Below are 18,663 nucleotides of genomic sequence, written 5' to 3'. Positions count from 1 at the left end.
GTAATTACCTACACTTTGGAAAATATTTATATTAACAATATTTTGATGTTCTTTGAATACATTATTTTATACCCAATCTGCCATAATGTGGAATAATTAACTATTCTTTTATAATGACTATGTTTAAAAGTGAATAATAATTAAGCACAATTAATTAGCAATCATCAGCAGAAAGAATTACGTTTTAAACTTGGCTTTAAACTTGTAATAACCTTTTTCTTCACAGTGTGGGCATATATAAAATTGAGAAAGCATTTATAAAAAAATCTATACAGATAATTATGATGATATTAATCTTAGAATATTAATTTTAAATTCATGTTCTCCAGACCACCATGTTCAATGAAAGAAATGAAACTTTCCAGGAAGACTATGGGTATGTTGCTATATGTACTAATTCAACTGAGAATCATCTTACCAATATTTTTAGTATTAAATAAGTCCCTGTTAAGTATAAATGTAAATGACAAAAAAGGCAGTAGATCAATATTAAAGCTAATTTAGTCAATGTTTGGATATTACTTTGGATCAAAATTCAGTGTTACTCATATAAAGACAGTACAGGTAGATTAGAAACTTACACTATGGTATAACCCTCCTGATTTGACATATATTGAATACAAATTATGATGTTGGAATTCTTGATTCAGATTGCCTAGATGAACATTGAATATTTGGAACCTCGAGAGGCATAAGAGCACTAAAGGAAATGATCAACCTTAGGTTCAGAATTTGAAATATTTGACTCTGACTCTAACAGAGACAAGCTTAAAGATTAAACAGCTTTAAATGTTTCAGTATCTCAAATGATTCGCCGTTTTTTAATAGTCATGAGATAAGGAAAGGGCTGAGGAACTGCATTCTCACACTGAATGATGAGAAGTGGAACCATAATATATTTACCATCATCATTTCAGGGACTAAAATATTCACAAGAGTGTAAGAATACTGGACTGCTTTCAAGCAATCTGAGTCTTTGTCACAGTTTGTATAGAGTGCCTTTTACCAGATATAAACAGAAATGTTAGGGGTATGCGAGAGAGTGAAGAGAAGGAAGGATTACTGGGCAGCCTATTAGGACGATAAAAACCAAACCAAATAAATGGCTGTAAGGCATTAAGAGAAGTTTATTTCAAATGTGGTGTTTTAAGTTGTGGATGTTGCTATGAACTCCTATCTCCTTGACCTTTAATAGTTCGTTGTACATAAAATACACTGAATTCCTCATCAGTGTTTGCATTTAAAAACAGGATAAGATAATCAAGACACTTAGCCTATCCCTAAACTTAAATAAGAGAGCAGTTAAAAGTCAAAAAGATCTTTAGAAATCCATAAACAATTGTGAAGACAACATTTCATTCTCCATAATCAAACCTATAGAAATAGAAACAATTTCATTAATATCCTAAGGAATGAGTTTAGCTGACATCTGAATTAAACATATCACATAATATTTTTAATGCATCTGTTGGTAAACTAAAGTAATAGCCTTCAATCTGTTTGTGCTAGGAGAAGCCATTGTAAGATTAAGTAAACTGCAGTCTCTTTGTAAACGCAATGAAAAGACACTGAGATTGCCATTCTTGAGACTCTAGCAGTTTATGATTGACATAAACTGGTTAATCACATCTTAAATGGGTAAGGCTTGAAGTGATACTTTTGCTATTCATAAAAAGATGACAATTTTTGACACATAACTTTTTCTTTTTAGGTGGGGAGGACTCTTTCAAGTAATAGGAAAGGAATTTCGGAGTACTGATCTCTCTGGAAACATTACTGAAAAATAAAACAAAACACTAAAAACAAAATCCTCAAAGATTGTTGTTGTTCTTGTTCAAAGGATACATTTTTTTCAGAAACAAAGATAATGATTCAAACCACATATAATTAAAACAAATCATAGAATAAGCCACATTTTGAGGGAAGAAGAGAATCTTTGATCCAACAGCCTTGGGAGTGTAGACTGAGTGGAAATGTTAGCAGAGAGTAAGTCACTTTGTGTTGAAGTTGGACAAGTGTTATGAGAAGAGAGATAAAACAGAGACAGCACAGACAGCAGTAAGAGAGAAGCAACAAGGGCCCTGTTAGGTCTGAGTAGATCACTGCATGCATTCTGTCCCATATAAAAATAAAAAGGGTCAAAAATACAAGATAACGGAGAAAAACAGAGAAGCAGTAAATTTTATATATATATATATATATATATATATATAAAAATTTTTATTTATACACATACACAGCAATAAGAACAATGAATTAGAACAATAGTACTAACTGAAGGATTGTGCAGTAGACATAATTAAATCAACAAATGGCAGTATAGGTAGTGGTTAAGAGCACAGAGTATAGAATCAGTACATTGGGTTCAAATTCTGATATCCTTCTTGGCTGCATCAACTTAGGCAAGTTACTTTACTACCCTATGCCTCAGTTTCCTCATCTGTAATATGAAACTTTAAATAACATTCCTTCTTAATTCATAAAAACTGAATGAGTTAATCCACATAAATCATTTAGAATGGTGTTAGCATATAGTGAGCCTTTAATATTATCTGCTTATGTCTAATAATGATAACAATGGAACATAATAACTACTTGCATTAGTAAACTCACTACAATATAAAGTAACTTGAGAAGATACAACGCAATATAATGGCTAGTTGAACAAAGAGGTTCACTAGGAACACTTACGATATATAAGAAATTAGCTCAAGAGCAGAAGGTAAAAAAGAAGGCTAATTGCTGGAGCTGAATTTCCTGCTCCAGTCCTTAGCAAGGAGCCACATGCAGACAGCCTCATTTCAACTTAAGTGTATGTACTTTATATAGAGATGTCTTATACTTGTTGTATAAGATTAAGAAAATGGCTTAGTAAACTGGCTTATATCTTTTAGCCATACTGTGCTCACTGAACAAGTCTCAATTCTGGTTTCATTTGCATACTATTTCAACTTTAAAATCCTATGTAGAAAATTCTATAGAAACAATGCCTGAATCAGCCTGAATTCCCCTCACTTGGAACACAGGTAGACCTTCCAGGGCTAACAAGCCATGCTGACCATGTAGACATTAATGAGTACCCTGATACCTCATTAGTGTCAAAGGGAATTGATACTTCTTTCAGACCTACTTACAATTGGCATAGGAAGGGTATCGTCCATATTAACTATTTACTGATGGGCTTTCTCTGTGAATAAAAAGTTTTCAAAATTATGATCAGTTTGTGATACTAAATGCGAGATGTGAATAATTATAAGTTTTCATAGTATAATTAGAATTTTTGAATGAGAGAAATCATAAACAATATGTAGTTATCTCACTTTGTATAATGGGAAACTATATGGGTAAAGGGAGGCTAGATGGATTTTCTGAGATTCTACACAGCCAAGAGGTAAAACCAAGATGAGAAACTGGATAGCTTCATTCATATTCCTGTCCACATTTGACAAACCTCCCTTGCTCGAAGGGTACTCTGTCTACTCACAGAATAACAATAGTTTTCAGAAGCCAGGATAAAAATTACAATACAAAGTCATCAAAAGGAATAGGGACAAGACAATGGCTACTTAAATTATATGAATTCTATCATGCTTATAATAGAAATGCACGATCATGGAAATGAATTCATAATCAGTATACACCTAAAGTGTGTGTGTGTGTGTGTATGTATGTGTGAATGTGTGAATGTGAGAATGTGAGTGTTCATTCTATTATTTTATTTTAGTTTAAGTAAAGTAGCATTCAGCTGAAATGTCTTTTGATCTCTATTTAGTAACCATTATATTTTACACTTCATGAGTGGTACCATTTCATTTATATTATACGAGTGGTAACAATAAAAAAAAATGCACCTTTTTCTATTCCAGTCTTATTTTGTCATCTGTATGTTGAATATGTATGTGTGAATATATATACCATTTATATAATGCCTTTATATATCTTTCTGTAATTTGTTATTTGTGTGTATTTGCATGTGGATGTCTTGTGTGTTATTTGAGTGTGTTTTTGTTGCTCAATCTCGCTGTCTGTCTGTGTATATTCAAGTTACATGCATTTGTGCAACCAAATATATTCTAAGGAAAATAATGAGTCTGTGGTCCCATGGACTAGGACTAGGCAAAATTATAACTTCATATACCCAAGCACACTAACAGAAACCTGGGGTTTTGTGGAGAGAATGCTTGAGAAAACTGAGGAAGAGGTCAAGGGAAAAGAAATCTGCAATCTGGGACTGAAATGAAATCCTGGGATTAAGAAACAAGTGTGAAGATTCCATGGCAGAATTCCTGAAGAATATTTAAGAAAAAAGAATGGTTTTTTTTAACTTTTAAGTTGAGGGGTAGATGTGACTGTCTGTTACATAGGCAAACTTGTGTTATGGGGATTTGTTGTACAGATTATTTCATCACCCAAGTATTAAGCCTAGTACCCATTAGTTATTTTTCCTGATCCTCTCCCTCCTTCCACCCTCCACCCTCCACCCTCCCATAGGCCCCAGTGTGTGTTGTTCCCTTCTATGTGTCCGTGTGTTCTCATAATTTAGCTCTCATGGATAAGTGAGAATATATGGTTTTTGGTTTTCTGTTCCTATGTTAATTTGCTAAGGATAATGGCCTCCAGCTCCAACCATGTCCTTGCAATGTACATGATCTCGTTCTTAGAGAAAAGAACTTCTTACAGTTTAAGAATCTTCCCAGGCTGTAATGCTCATCTCAAATTTGCACACAGTGCTTTCCACACATGTATCTTTAAATTGGTGGTTCTTTAGAGAATGAAATGATCCAGGTTGTACCTGGAGCTGCAGATAATATAGAAAATGAATGCCATGCCCAGGAGGGGGATGGGAGTAGAGAAACAACTAGCAGATGTGTGGCTGAGAAGTGGAGATTAGACACACCTATTTTGCTCAAATGTATTAGACAAAGGTGACCCTGGAAGGGGGATGGTGGACTTGGACTGACATTCAGGTTACATAACAAGTGACTGTTAAGTGTCCCTGCAAAGCCAAGTGCTAAAACTAAAATTATGCGTATTATCTGTTATTCCACTTTATTTTGCAAATGTAGACACAGGCTGCAAGACATGTAATTATTCTTTCACTACTTTTCTACTAGATGTAACTTCATGAGAACTCCATTGTGAGAGAAGTTAGTTTATATTTCATGATATTTCATATAATAATAATGTAGCTCCTATGTAACTATACCAGTAAAAATAGTACCATATCTCTGTAATTGCTAGAAGAGTTGATAGTCTTTGTGCATTAAGCAAGAATGTGTCTCATTCCATAAATCATTTATAACTGCTGCAGTGATCCAATAGTTTATACTCTTAAACAAATAAAAATGAACACCTGGACAACTGAATTGCATAACTGACCCTCAGCTTTTCTAAAATTTAATTTTTTTGTTAAAACCAGGAAAATAAAAGTTTATTTTGGTAGCTTTTAGTATTCATCTAGTGTTCCATTAGATCTTTATATATATAATTGCACTTTTGGTTCTGGGGTACATGAGCAGAACTTGCAGGATTGTTGCATAGGTACATGCATGGCAATGTGGTTTGCTGCCTCCATCCCCCTGTCACCTTTATCTGGCATTTCTCCCCATGTTATCCCTCCCCAATCTCCCTACCCTCTGCTGTCCCTCTCCTATTGCCCCCAATAGACCCCAGTGTGTGATGCTCCCCTCCCTGTGTCCATGTGTTCTCTTTGTTCGACATCTACATATGAGTGAGAACATGCAGTGTTTGATTTTCTGTTCTTGTGTCATTTTGCTGAGGATAGATCTTTATTTCCAAACAAAGTGTTAAGGAATTGTAGTGAGTATTGTAACTGTCCTAAAGTATACTGCATAAAGACTTGATCTTTTATTCTATTACATGAGTTAATGTATTATTCTTGACAAAACTGGATTCAATAAGTTATAAGATTTACCTCAGAGTCACATTCCGGAGTAAAAAAAAATCACTGTAATATTTGGCATCACTATAATCTTTGACCACTGCAATAATTTTAAGCTTAATCTTGCCTCATTGGAGTTCCTGTGAAAAAAGGTACTAAAGAGAAAAAGACAAATCAGTGTTGAAGGAGTGACTTTCTTCTTTCTATTACTATGTAGCCAGAGAGACAGGAGATGGGAAATTTATACCTTTATGATGCCAATAGTGCAGCATATCAGTTTTTACCTTTAAATGTTGCTTAAAAATACTTTCTTTTGACTGTAAGTGATCTAATTATTTTAATATAACTGATCGTTTAAAACCATACAAAGATATAGAAGTATCTATAATGTAAAATATTTATTTCTACTGATTTTTTCTCCTCTGAGCTGAGTGAAGGGATTCAGCATACCCCATTACCATTTTAATGCTCTCTTTTAGTACCACTGTCCCATAAGTTGAAAAAAATCTACTGATATTATTTAGCTGTGTCCCCACCCAAATCTCATCTTAAATTGCAGTTTCCATGATCCACATGTCATGGGAGGAACCCAGTGGGAGGTAATTTAATCATGGGAGTGATTACCTCCATGCTGTTCTTGTGATAGTGAGTGAGATTTCAGGAGAGCTGATGGTCTTATAAGGGGCTTTTCCCCTCTTCACTCTGCACATCTCCTTGGCCATGTGAACAAGGACATGTTTGTTCTCCCTTCTGCCATGATTATAAGTTTCTTGTCTTCCCCAGCCATGCTGAACTGTGTGTGAAATAAATCTTTTTTCTTTATAAATTACCCAGTCTTTGGTATGTCTTTATTAGCAGCATGTGAATGAACTAAAATATCTACACAATTGAGTGCAGATTGAACATTCCTAATCCAAAAATCCAAAATAGGAAAAATTCCAAATGTGAAATTTTTTGAACATTCAACATGAAATAGTAACAGATTTGCTTTCTAATGGTTCAATGTGCAGAAACTTTGTTTCATGCATGAAATTATTAAAAATATTACATAAAATTACATTCTGGGTTCCATCCCCTAAATATATATACATATATATAATAAATTGTATATATATGTGTATTATTACATATATGTACATATATATTATTTGTTTCATGCATGAAATTATTAAAAATGTTATGTAAAATTACATTCTGGGTTCCATCCCCAAAATATACATACATATATATAATTTATTATATATGAATGTATTATTTTATATATGTACCTATATACAATTTATTATTATTATATGTGTGTGTGTGTATATATATATGTAAATATTTCAATATAAAAAAATCTACAGTCTGAAACACTTCTGGTCCGAAGCATGTCAAAAATGGAATACTCGATCAGTAGTAGAATTGTACCTAATATCAACATTTTGTCTGGTACATTATAAGCATTGAATAAATATTTATAGTAGATATGCATAGTTTTTACTGAACCAGTTTTGTAACTTTTATCACCTAGTTTTTCTTAGGATTAATTTCTTGTTAACACTCAGTACATGTCCTTTGAGTGAAACTAATTCTACCTCTCAACCTATAGGATAGACATATTACCCAGGCCTGGCCCTTCACATATTCTTTATATGCTGTTTCCTTAGTTAAAATAAATATGCAATTTAAGTAATCACAATAATAAAGACAATTCTAGGATGTCAGTTGGAAATTTTGAAATTAAAAAAATAACTTACTGTCTAATAAAAATGTTGGCTGTAAATGTGAATCTAGAAATGTCAGGACTCTCTACTTACACAGTATTTGTTTGAGAAAGAATTCAAAGCAGAAAAAAAAAAAACCACAGAAAACAGAAAAGGAATGAGAGACAGAGAGGATAAAAGTGGCTGAGAGAGATCCAAGATGGCTGATCACTAGCAGCTCGGGCTCCTAGCTCCCAGTGAAAGCGCAGAGAACGAGAGGACGCCACACTTTCAGACGAATATTTGTGGCTCACGAACCAGGAGATTCCCACCAGAGGAGCCCCACGTGTCACCAGGGCGACTCTTGTGGCCGGCGAGGCGGTTTTGCTGGTGCCTTAGCGTGCCAGTTTTTGGTGCAGAGTCCGGAGATTCCCGGGCAGAAAAGCACCATCAATCTTAACACCGCTATTTTGGCCGGCGCAGTGGACTGCTCAGATTTCGGTGCTGGGAATCAACAAGTTGGACGTCTGCTCAGAGACCTAGTTAGAAAGTTGGTAATTACAAAGACAACAGACGGGTAAATATATAATGAAGGGAAGAAATCAGCGTAAAAAGGTAGAGAATACTCAAAATCAGAATGCCTCTCCCTCTACAGGGGATCGCAATTCCTCATCAGTAACGGAACAAGGCTTAATAAATTGCGAGTGTGTTCCAATAACAGAAGCAGGCTTCAAAACGTGGGTGATAAGAAACTTCTGTGAATTAAAAGAACTTGTTCTAACCCAATGCAAAGAAACTAAGAACCTTGAAAAAAGGTTTGACGAAGTGTTAACGAGAATGGACAATTTAGAGAGGAATATAAGTGAATTGATGGAGCTGAAAAACACAACACGAGAACTTCGCGAAGCATGCACAAGTTTAAACAGTCGAATTGATCAAGTAGAAGAAAGGACATCAGAAGTCGAGAACCAGCTCAGTGAAATGAAACGAGAAGACAAGATTGGAGAAAAAAGGATGAAAAGGAATGAGCAAAGTCTCCAGGAAATATGGGACTATGTGAAAAGACCTAATTTACGTTTGATAGGTGTACCTGAATGTGATGAAGAGAATGAATCCAAGTTGGAAAATACTCTTCAGGATATCATTCAGGAAAATTTTCCCAGCCTGGCAAGGCAGGGTAATATTCAACCCAGGTAATACAGAGAACACCACAAAGATATTCCTCAAGAAGACCAACCCCAAGGCACATAATTGCCAGATTTATTAGGGTCGAAATGAAGGAGAAAATACTAAGGGCAGCCAGAGAGAAAGGTCAGGTTACCCATAAAGGGAAACCTATCAGACTTACAGCAGATCTCTCAGCAGAAACCCTACAAGCCAGAAAAGAGTGGGGACCAATATTTAACATCCTTAAAGAAAAGAACTTTCAACCCAGAATTTCCTATACAGCCAAACTAAGCTTTATAATCGAAGGAAAAACTAAATCCTTTGCGAACAAACAAGTACTTAGAGAGTTCACCACCACCAGGCCTGCTTTACAAGAACTTCTGAAAGAAGCACTACACATATAAAGGAACAACCAATATCAGCCTTTCCAAAAATTTATCAAAAAGAAAAGAACATTAACACAACGAAAAATTTACACTAACTAATGGGCAAAACAGCCAGCTAGCACCAAATGCTAGTATTAAAGTTACATATATTCTAATTGGATAAAAAGCCAAAACCCATTGCTATGCTGCATCCAGACCCATCTCACATGTAATGATACACAAAGACTCAAAACAAAGAGAAGGAGGAAGATTTATCAACCAATCAGAGAGTAAAAATAAATAAAAAGCAGGAGATGCAATTCTCGCCTCTGATAAAGTAGACTTTAAAGTAACAAAGAGCAAAAGAGGCAAAGAAGGACATCACATAATGGCAAAACGATCAATGTAACAAGAAGAGCTAACGATTCTATAGATCAACGAGACAGAAAATTAACAAGGACATTCAGGACTTGAACTCAGACCCGGAACAAGTAAACTTAATAAACATTTATAGAACTCTCCACTTCAAATACATAAAACATACATTACCACCTCACACCTATTCCATAAGTGACTACATAATTGGAAGTAAATCACTCCTCAGTAATCGCATAGCATTTCATAGGTTTAAATGAAATATTGGTTGGCTGCTAGTTTGTTATTTTCTTCCCTTATTCCTTCCTGTTTACATCAAGTATAATTATTGGTATAAAAGAGATTTTCAATACCCATTACTAAACTACATTCTAGCCTGGGCAAGAAAGCAATACTCCCATTCTCTCTCTCTCTTTCTCTTCCTTTTTCCTCCTCTTCTTTATTCTTTTTCTTTCTTTCAGAAAAAAAAAAAAAGTGGCTGAATTCCTACATCCTGCCATACCTAAAGGCAAACACACCTCTGTATTTTTCAGGCATTCAAGTGGTTTTACTTTTATTTATATGTATAGGGTTATTGTAACTTGGAAATAAAAGAATTCTGATTAACACATTTTAAACTTTTCTCCATATTTCTCACAAAGTGAAGAATATAGTTCACTCATGAAACAAAAATGTGCCAAATAGAGTATGTCGTATTCCTTGAATTAGATGAGAGAACTGCAGATACATTTCTTTGGACTGATTAAGTAAAATGCATCAGAAAATGTTGGCAGAAGATTAAAACAGAAGAAGTTACTTATGTTTTTCTTACACATATTTTCTCTTAAGTGGGAGGGTATCTCTTAATTGGGAGGCCATCTTTTAGGATGGCCTCCAGTGATTCCATCCACTGGTATTTATGCCTTTGAGGAAATTTTCCCTTTGAGTGTGAGCTGGATTTAGTGACTCACTTCTAATAAATAGAAAACTACAGAACTGGTGTTATGTCACTTCTGAGATTAGGTTATAGAAAGTTACTGGCTTCCCTTGGAGGACTGCTGTTGCTCTGTCTTAGACTGCTTGTATGTCATGAACCAGTCCCCTGGTGAGGTTCATGTGAGTGAGATTAGAATCAGATCATTCCCCAGCCATGTTAACTTGCAGCTCTGGATTATATGTTGACTGCAAACTCATGAAAGAGTTTGACGCATGGCACTTAGATAATCCACACCAGGACCCTCGAACATGTGAAGTAATAAATGGATGTTGTTTTAAGTGCTAAGTTTTTGAGTAGTTTGTTACACAATAGGTAACTAATACATGGGAGTAGAATCAGGATCAGTGTTTATAAAATGGAATCAGAGGCTCTATTTTAAAACTGTTGTCACCTTCTGCCACCAATTAGCAACAAGAAATCATAGAAGAGAAATTTAGCTTACTTCAATTTCTTCTGTATTTACCAGCAGCTTGTATCACCAGGCAGGCCTTGAATAAAGTTATAACTTATAATCAAACTCAACATAGTGTTTCAGGCCTTTCCCATTTTATCATTAGTCTGTCACTATACCTTTCTATGTGGTGTTTTGGAGCTTGAACAGCTGAACTCACCATTGCATCACCTGCAATTATTACCTTTAAAACACAGATTCTCTAAAGTAATTTCAAAGAAACCTCACTTCTGTAAACATAAATAAATAAAATGAGGACTGAAGAATTTGAAGCCTATCTAGGTAAAGAGTTGCTAAAAGCATTCCTACAGAACTTCAATGCTCAACTGCGGTAACTTACATATATTCACTTTTAGAGTTAAGGATTTTTAATGGTTTGGAGAATTTTCTTAAAGTCCAGGTGTATTAGGCTTCTAAACTTTGATTATGTATCTGAGAATCTAAACTTTGATTATATATTTTTAGAATTCAGAGCCCTAAGACCTAAACTTGTTAGAATAAACCATCTCTGGAGCAAGTAAGCAAGCAGCAGCAGTAAAAATAAAATCATGATTCCTTTTTGGCATTACCTCAATACGTCTTTCTTGATTGGACTTTTTCCTAAATTGGTGAATTTAAATTATTTAGTATAATTTTAATATGGTGAAGTTGATAATATATCACATTTTCTACTTGTTTATCTTTCCTTTAAATCTCAAATCACAGGATTGCCATTATGAGAGAGTAAGCTACTTGTATGTTCCTTTATATTTGAAATGGAGACCTGGAATTTTTCAAGAATTGCCTGAAATATTCCACCTTGCCAGATAACCACTTTATTATCTGCTCAGAAATAGTCTTACTGTGGAAAGTTCAAATAGGAACCAATGACAGAATTAAAGGTAGAACATTCTAATAGTTATGACACCTTTTGAGTTTTCTGATGAAAACTGAGTGATGTTAATCCATATGCCAGTTTTGCTTCTTTGACTTATGTTACACTGACAGAATTATTTGGCCATTCATTAGCAATATGCAACAACGTGCAAATCAGAGTTCAGATAAAAGAGAAATAGGGGAGAGACAGAGAGCAAGAGAGAGGAATTTACAGATCTATATTTCCATACCTATCTTTTATATGGCATATTTTCTGGTAAAATTGGTCCAGCAAGCTACATGGCTCTTCTATACATCATCAGTGAGAAAAGTAATCCTTTTCCCAAAGGAAAGAAAAATTAGGAAGGATTGAATTGAAATTGAAAAGAGGGATAAAACGTCTTAATCTGATACTTCCCTCTTGTCTAGAAAAGCAGCAAACACCATTAGTGTTCGATGGACTAATACATAATTCCCCCAACAGACACATTTCCCACCTAATGGTATCTTTTGTTTCAGAGGACTATTCATTTACTCGTTTAATGGTGCTTTGCAAACTTGAATGTGCATATAGATTACATGCAGATCTTGTGAAAAGTGGATTTGATTCAGTTGGTTTAGGGTGGTGGTTGAGATTTCACATTTCTAATAAATTCCCAGGTGAAATCAGTACACGGACTATATCTTAGTAGCAAGAGTTTAGAATATCTGACATTTTTATAAGACTCTCTTTGCTACTGTGGAATATATGCAGACACTGTTCTCAAGGAGACAACACTATATTCAAAGAGAAAAGTCAAACCATGTGTAAAAATAGCTCATGCATTAATAAAATTAACAGCAATTAGTATATTGAGGAGGTGTAGACAGGGCTGGCTTCATGAGCCTATGATGTATGCAGTTTCACAGGGCCCTATGCTTAGAAGGGCCTACATATAGTTTAATGGTCTGCTGTTACTGTCTGGAAATTCTTATTATTATTATTTAAGTTCTGGAATACATGTGCAGAATTTGTAGGTTTGTTACATGGGTATACATGTGCCATGGTGGTTTGCTGCACCCATCAACCTGTCATCTACATTAGGTATTTCTCCTAATGCTATCCCTCCCCTAGCCTAACCCCCATGCCCCATAAGGCCCTGGTGTGTGATGTTCCCCTACCTGTGTCCGTGTGTTCTCATTGTTCAACTCTCACTTATGAGTGAGAACATGCAATATTTGGTTTTTGGTTCCTGTGTTAGTTTGCTGAGAATGATGGTTTCCAGCTTCATCCATGTCCCTGCAAAGGACATGAACTCATCCTTTTATATGGCTGCTTAGTATTCCATTGTGTATATGTGTCACATTTTCTTTATCCAGTCTATCATTGATGGGCATTTGGGTTGGTTCCAGGTCTTTGCTATTGTGAACAGTGCATCAATAAACATACGTGTGTATGTGTTTTTATAACAGAATGATTTATAATCCTTTGGGTATATATTCAGTAATGGGATTGCTGGGTGAAAAAGTACTTCTGGTTCTGGATCCTTGAGGAATCACCATGCTGTCTTCCACAATGGCTGAACTAATTTACACTCCCACCAACAGTGTAAAACGTTCCTATTCCTCCACATCCTCTACAACATCTGTTGTTTCCTGACTTTTTAGTGATTGCCATTCTACCTGGCATGAGATGGAAATTCTTACTACATGTTGAACAAGGGGCATTTCATCTTCATTTTGTAATGGAAACCACAAATTACATAGCTGTTTCTGGGTGCCAATAAGGTTGTATGGAACATTAAAAAGGGTGAAGTCATCGTTCACTGAAAGGAATAAGAAATCATTCCCAGAGGAAGAAACATTTGAACTGTGCCTTGAAGGATAGGTAAAATTTTAACAGAGATACATGTACTGAAGTAATGTGGGGAGAACAATGTGAGCAGAGAGATTGTTATGATCCAAGAAATGAAGACTAAAAGCATTGCATGAGGGAGGAATAGTACAGAGTTTAGTGTGGAACATAAAGTGCTGAGCACATAAGTGTTCAATACATTTTTGTTGAATTAATTTCTGCTGAATGAGTTTCCCAGAGATTAACATACTGTCTGTATTGCTAACCTAGACGAAAGAATTATACCATCTCAACTGTAGCAAGTACCGTGGCCTGTGCTTTTAGAGGTTCAAAATTGAAGATGCATGAGAGTAAAGGTGCAAATAAGATTTGCTAACAGATGTTCACAGTCCTACAAAATGGTAGGCTCTTTAACTTGTTACCTAATCTACTTGAGTGATTGGAAATAGGGTGGTGATTTTCATTTCACTAAAACATTATGGTCTAGTTTCCATCTATCTAGAAAAATTTTATTTTATGATTTGAACATTTTCAGGAACCTCATTGAAACAAACAAAACAACATGTTGCCTTTGGACAGAATTAGAAACTAAGGTTAAAACTTTACTACAATATGTAACTTGTAAAACAAACCAATGGCCATGATCCATATAAAATGAGCATTCATATTACATGTGGAGAAACTCATTCATGGGAGTATGAGAGGATCAAAATAACCATATTTGTTTTGTAAATTTTTCTCCTTATTAGATAGAAGTGAATAACGAACATAAGTGTTTTTTGTCTCTTTTTGTACAAATAAGGCTAGAACTTTGAAATAAATTTACTTGGGGAAGGCACACAACTTGCCAAGGCTTATCTTTCTGCTTTAAAATTAGTGTGGGGTGTCCAAGCAGACAGCTGGGGAAGTTTGCATCCCTGGGCTGCAGTGCTGCTTGGCCCCACTGCCCTTTAAGCCTCTCTGAACCTTTTCCATGAACTCATCCTCAATGTCCTTCTCCTTCAACCCTACAGGGACAGATTAACTGGACAGGAAAAAAGAATGCCATGGGCATAGTCACCCAGTCAGATCCCACTTGAGTTATTGAACTTACGAGCCACAGTGTTTATTATGTCGCCACCACAATACTATCTCTAGGGCCAGCTCTGTGCCAAGGCTCCCCTTGAAACCAGTAACAGAAGTGACAGGCATAACTCATGGTGGATCTCCCAGCAATAAAACATACCCCTGGTCCCCATATCCCCTCTGCTGGCTACCCTATAGGTGCTTTTGCCTGGCATGTTTGGCATTGCAGGAATATTTCATCAAAATCCTACTTACGTAAACTGGGACTTGTGCTTTGCTTATGAGGTATTAACAACATTCTTTTTTTTTTCTTCCATTTCCTTCTGTTTCTTTCCATTCACAATTGCCATGATCATAATCATTTTCTCTATGCCTTAAATGACCTATGAAAATGAGACCTTGAAAGGAAATAGAGGCATTAAAAGCTTTTAAGAAACCTGAAATGTTTAACCTTATGGTTTCATGCTTTCTTACTGAGGAAAATGGAACAAAACAAAATTATATAAAACGAAGCAAACTTCTTTTTAAAATTTCAGAAACAAGAGTTTGTATAAAAATTATGTCACAAATGGATACTTATAATTGAAGATGAAGTAGTCTTGAATTATAAAAAAGGTGAAAAAAGACATATTTAAAATGTTTTTTTTTAAATATTGAGTCTTCAATACAAAAGAAAATACTGTTTTTGTTTTCTATTAGTTAGTGTATTATCTATTCTGTCAACCAGACTTTACTTATAAAATATAAATGCAGATATAGGGTAAGTTTCAGAATAAACTACAAACTTGGTCATGTGGGTAAGCTTTTCCCTATATCATATATATTGAGGATCTTCATTGCTTCCATTGAGATACTTTCTAAATATTATTTTTCTTTTGTGTCACAGAGATTAAGTGAAATTTCCCAGTTAAGGAAACAGGTTAGCTTCTTGTTGCTGAGACTCTCTGGCTTTTAAATTGAAATAAAACAGACACACTTGTGGTGCAGTTGTTTGGATTGTCTTTTGTATGTTCTAAGGTACCTGGGATAGTCATTCTTCAGAAAGCACATTCCTCGATGTGGAGATATTTGCATGCACAGAGGACAGACTAACATCATTGTACTGGCAAGTCTCCTCAGCCAGGCTGAAGTGTGAAGTGTTGTAACTAATTGGGATGCTTCAGACAGAAAACCTAAAGGAATTGTGGGAGAGGAAATTCTTAGGTTATTCAATAATGACTTTCAAATTCATTTTGGCTATGAAAATGTGCCAGTGGGTACCAGACTCATGTCACTTTGGCCTGAGTGAAGCAGCCAGCACTGTTGCCATAGTGAAAGATGTAGGAAATGTGCACCCAACTGGTGTGTGAGGACAGAGATTTTTATTTATGCTTAAATCTCTGCACACATGTAGGTACTTTTTCCTATTACAATTAAACCTTTTATATTGCAGGGACCATAACTGAAAAAAATGTATCTAAATGAAATAATTGATAGGCTTAAAATAAAGATGTTAGTAAGCTAATAAAAATAGTGAGATAAGCATGACATCATAAAATGTAGCATTGCTAGTGGCTAATATATTTGTTTATTTCAATAATAACCTCACACTTTCTAAGAACACATATAAAGGTATACAGAGATCAGAACATTTTGATGATATAAGGTACTACACATGCAACTTGAAGGAATGACCAGATTTATATCTGAAAGTCTGAGGTTCCCACTCATAAAAAATATACTAGTATGGAGGGACTTAAAAAAATTTAACTTAGAAAAAAGAAACAAAAACTCAACATTCTGCTAATAAGCCACTTATAAAATACCACATGTTATATGATTCCACTTGTATAAAATGTCCAGAATAGATAAATCTATGGAGACAGATAGTAGATTGGGGTTGAATAGGCCTGGGGAAAAGATGGGGAAAGAAGCTGAAGGGCAATGGCTAGAGGGAACAGGGTTTCTCTTGGTGGTGATAAAAATTGTTTAAAATTGCTTGTGATGATAGTTGCACATGTCTGTGCATATACTAAATATCATCAAACTCTACATTTTAAATGGGTAGACTATATGTATGTGGAATATTTCTCCATAAAACTGATTCATAAAAAATTAACTCTTGTGCACTTTCCATTTAATCATCTACCATACATCTCATCTAAAGTAAGAAAGTTCTTATAATTCTAAATGTTTAAGTAGCCAATATGCCTGGGTATTTACCCAATTCTCCACTCCTAGGTGGGACTGGCAAAAGTAGGTGGGGGAAATGGGAGTGGTTCTTTCTCGGCGGGGCTCCAATTTTAGCCCAAACAGTTATATAGACATCAAAGAGCACACCAGGACAACCAGAATGGAACAGCTGCAGACCTCCTTTGATCTCTGCCCAATGACCTCTTCATCACATTTAGTGTCCCTTTTAGTTTGGAGTTATTTTTTGAATTCTTATTCCTTCTAGGAAAGCTATTGCCTACAGACTAATGTTGGTTACCAAGATATTTTCTACAAGCTGGAAACCTGTATTCAAAAATTTTTCCTTGTGGACAGTGTGTGTTCTTTATATCTATTTAGTGTTGAGATATCTCAGTTATAAGTCTCTTTTTGACATAGCAGCATCCCAGTCTGTTATAATTGGGCTGCAATTAGAAAGATAATCTTGATAATTCAGAGCTTGTCATCTATGTCCTCTCTAGGTCTTTTGTTTCTTCAGTATTTAATCATTCCACTGATGTTGTTCTCTTTGTAACATAAATTAGTTAGAGGAAAGAAATTCTCAAATCAAACAATTAGCTACTAGTTCTAATTAAGAGGTTGGTTGGAAAAAGCAGCCAAAATTAATAATTTAGGTAGTTTGATTTTTCATGTACTATAGAAAAATAATCATAATCATGGTTATGAAGTTTATACAATTGTGGACCTTCTGTTCAGTATTCAGGCATATTTTCTGAAATTTATTACTTCAAAAGTGTTTGAAGTGTATGATTGATTTGATAGACATTTTACTTAAACCCATTACATTCCACTTAACCCACCAAAAATATATTAAGTACTGACGACAGAACAGACATTGAGCTAGGGTTCTTGTGGGAAACTTAAAGGGAGAATAAACAAACATACGGTAGCAGGTGATCTTCCAATGAAGCAGATTTATCTGCAACAACAACAACAACAACAAAATCTGATACAGAGGGAACATGTGACATGCAATATAATTTAACAAACAGAAGATACATGTATCAAAGTTTATATGCAGAGTGCTGGTTTAATGAATACGTAAAATTTGAGCAATTCAGTACTTTGCTGCAAAAATACATTATTCTGATAGCATCATGGGTACCTGAATAAACGTGTAGATCTACTTATTCCCAAGCATAGCTACATAAAATGAAGTAGTACGTGTGGATTTCTCATGTTGTAGTGTCAAATTATTTACCACTTCATTGCTTTGGAGAACATGTGGAAAGAAGTGAATGCCCTCATGTCCATTAACTTTTTGGTTCATTTGTTTTTTGTTGTCCTAAGCATTTATTGTAATAGAGATAATCAGCAAGAGAAATGTGTCATTACAAATTGTAACCAATAAAATTAAACAGTAAATACATTTAGTTCTCAATAATATAATGTCTTGTCCTAAAAGATAAATAAAATGTGAATCGTGTTGATCATTTTCTCTCCAGCAAATTACAGGTAGCCTTATAAATATGGGTTATGGCACTCAAGAAACTGGCATGTTACTATGTAAAGTCACTGTTCATTCCCCACTTACTTCTGGAAGCCTAGCAAAATGAAGACTATCTATTATGTTCCAATGACTCACCTCTTCCCCTCTATAACATGCAGTACCCTTGCAATTCCTGGTCAAAGTTTATTTTCACTGCTAAACTGAAAACTCCATGAGCACAGGGCCTTCTTCACTATTGCATAGTAACAGTAATTAAATATTTCCATAGCAAATGAATCAAGAAGAACCATGGTAGGAGATACAGAAAATTTCAAAGTATGACAAAAT

Source organism: Aotus nancymaae, unplaced genomic scaffold, assembly GCF_030222135.1.
Source record: "Aotus nancymaae isolate 86718 unplaced genomic scaffold, 86718_ANA_hifiasm-v0.15.2.pri h1tg000040l, whole genome shotgun sequence".
NCBI classification, from domain to species: domain Eukaryota; kingdom Metazoa; phylum Chordata; class Mammalia; order Primates; family Aotidae; genus Aotus; species Aotus nancymaae.
This window is presented reverse-complemented; position numbering follows the sequence as displayed.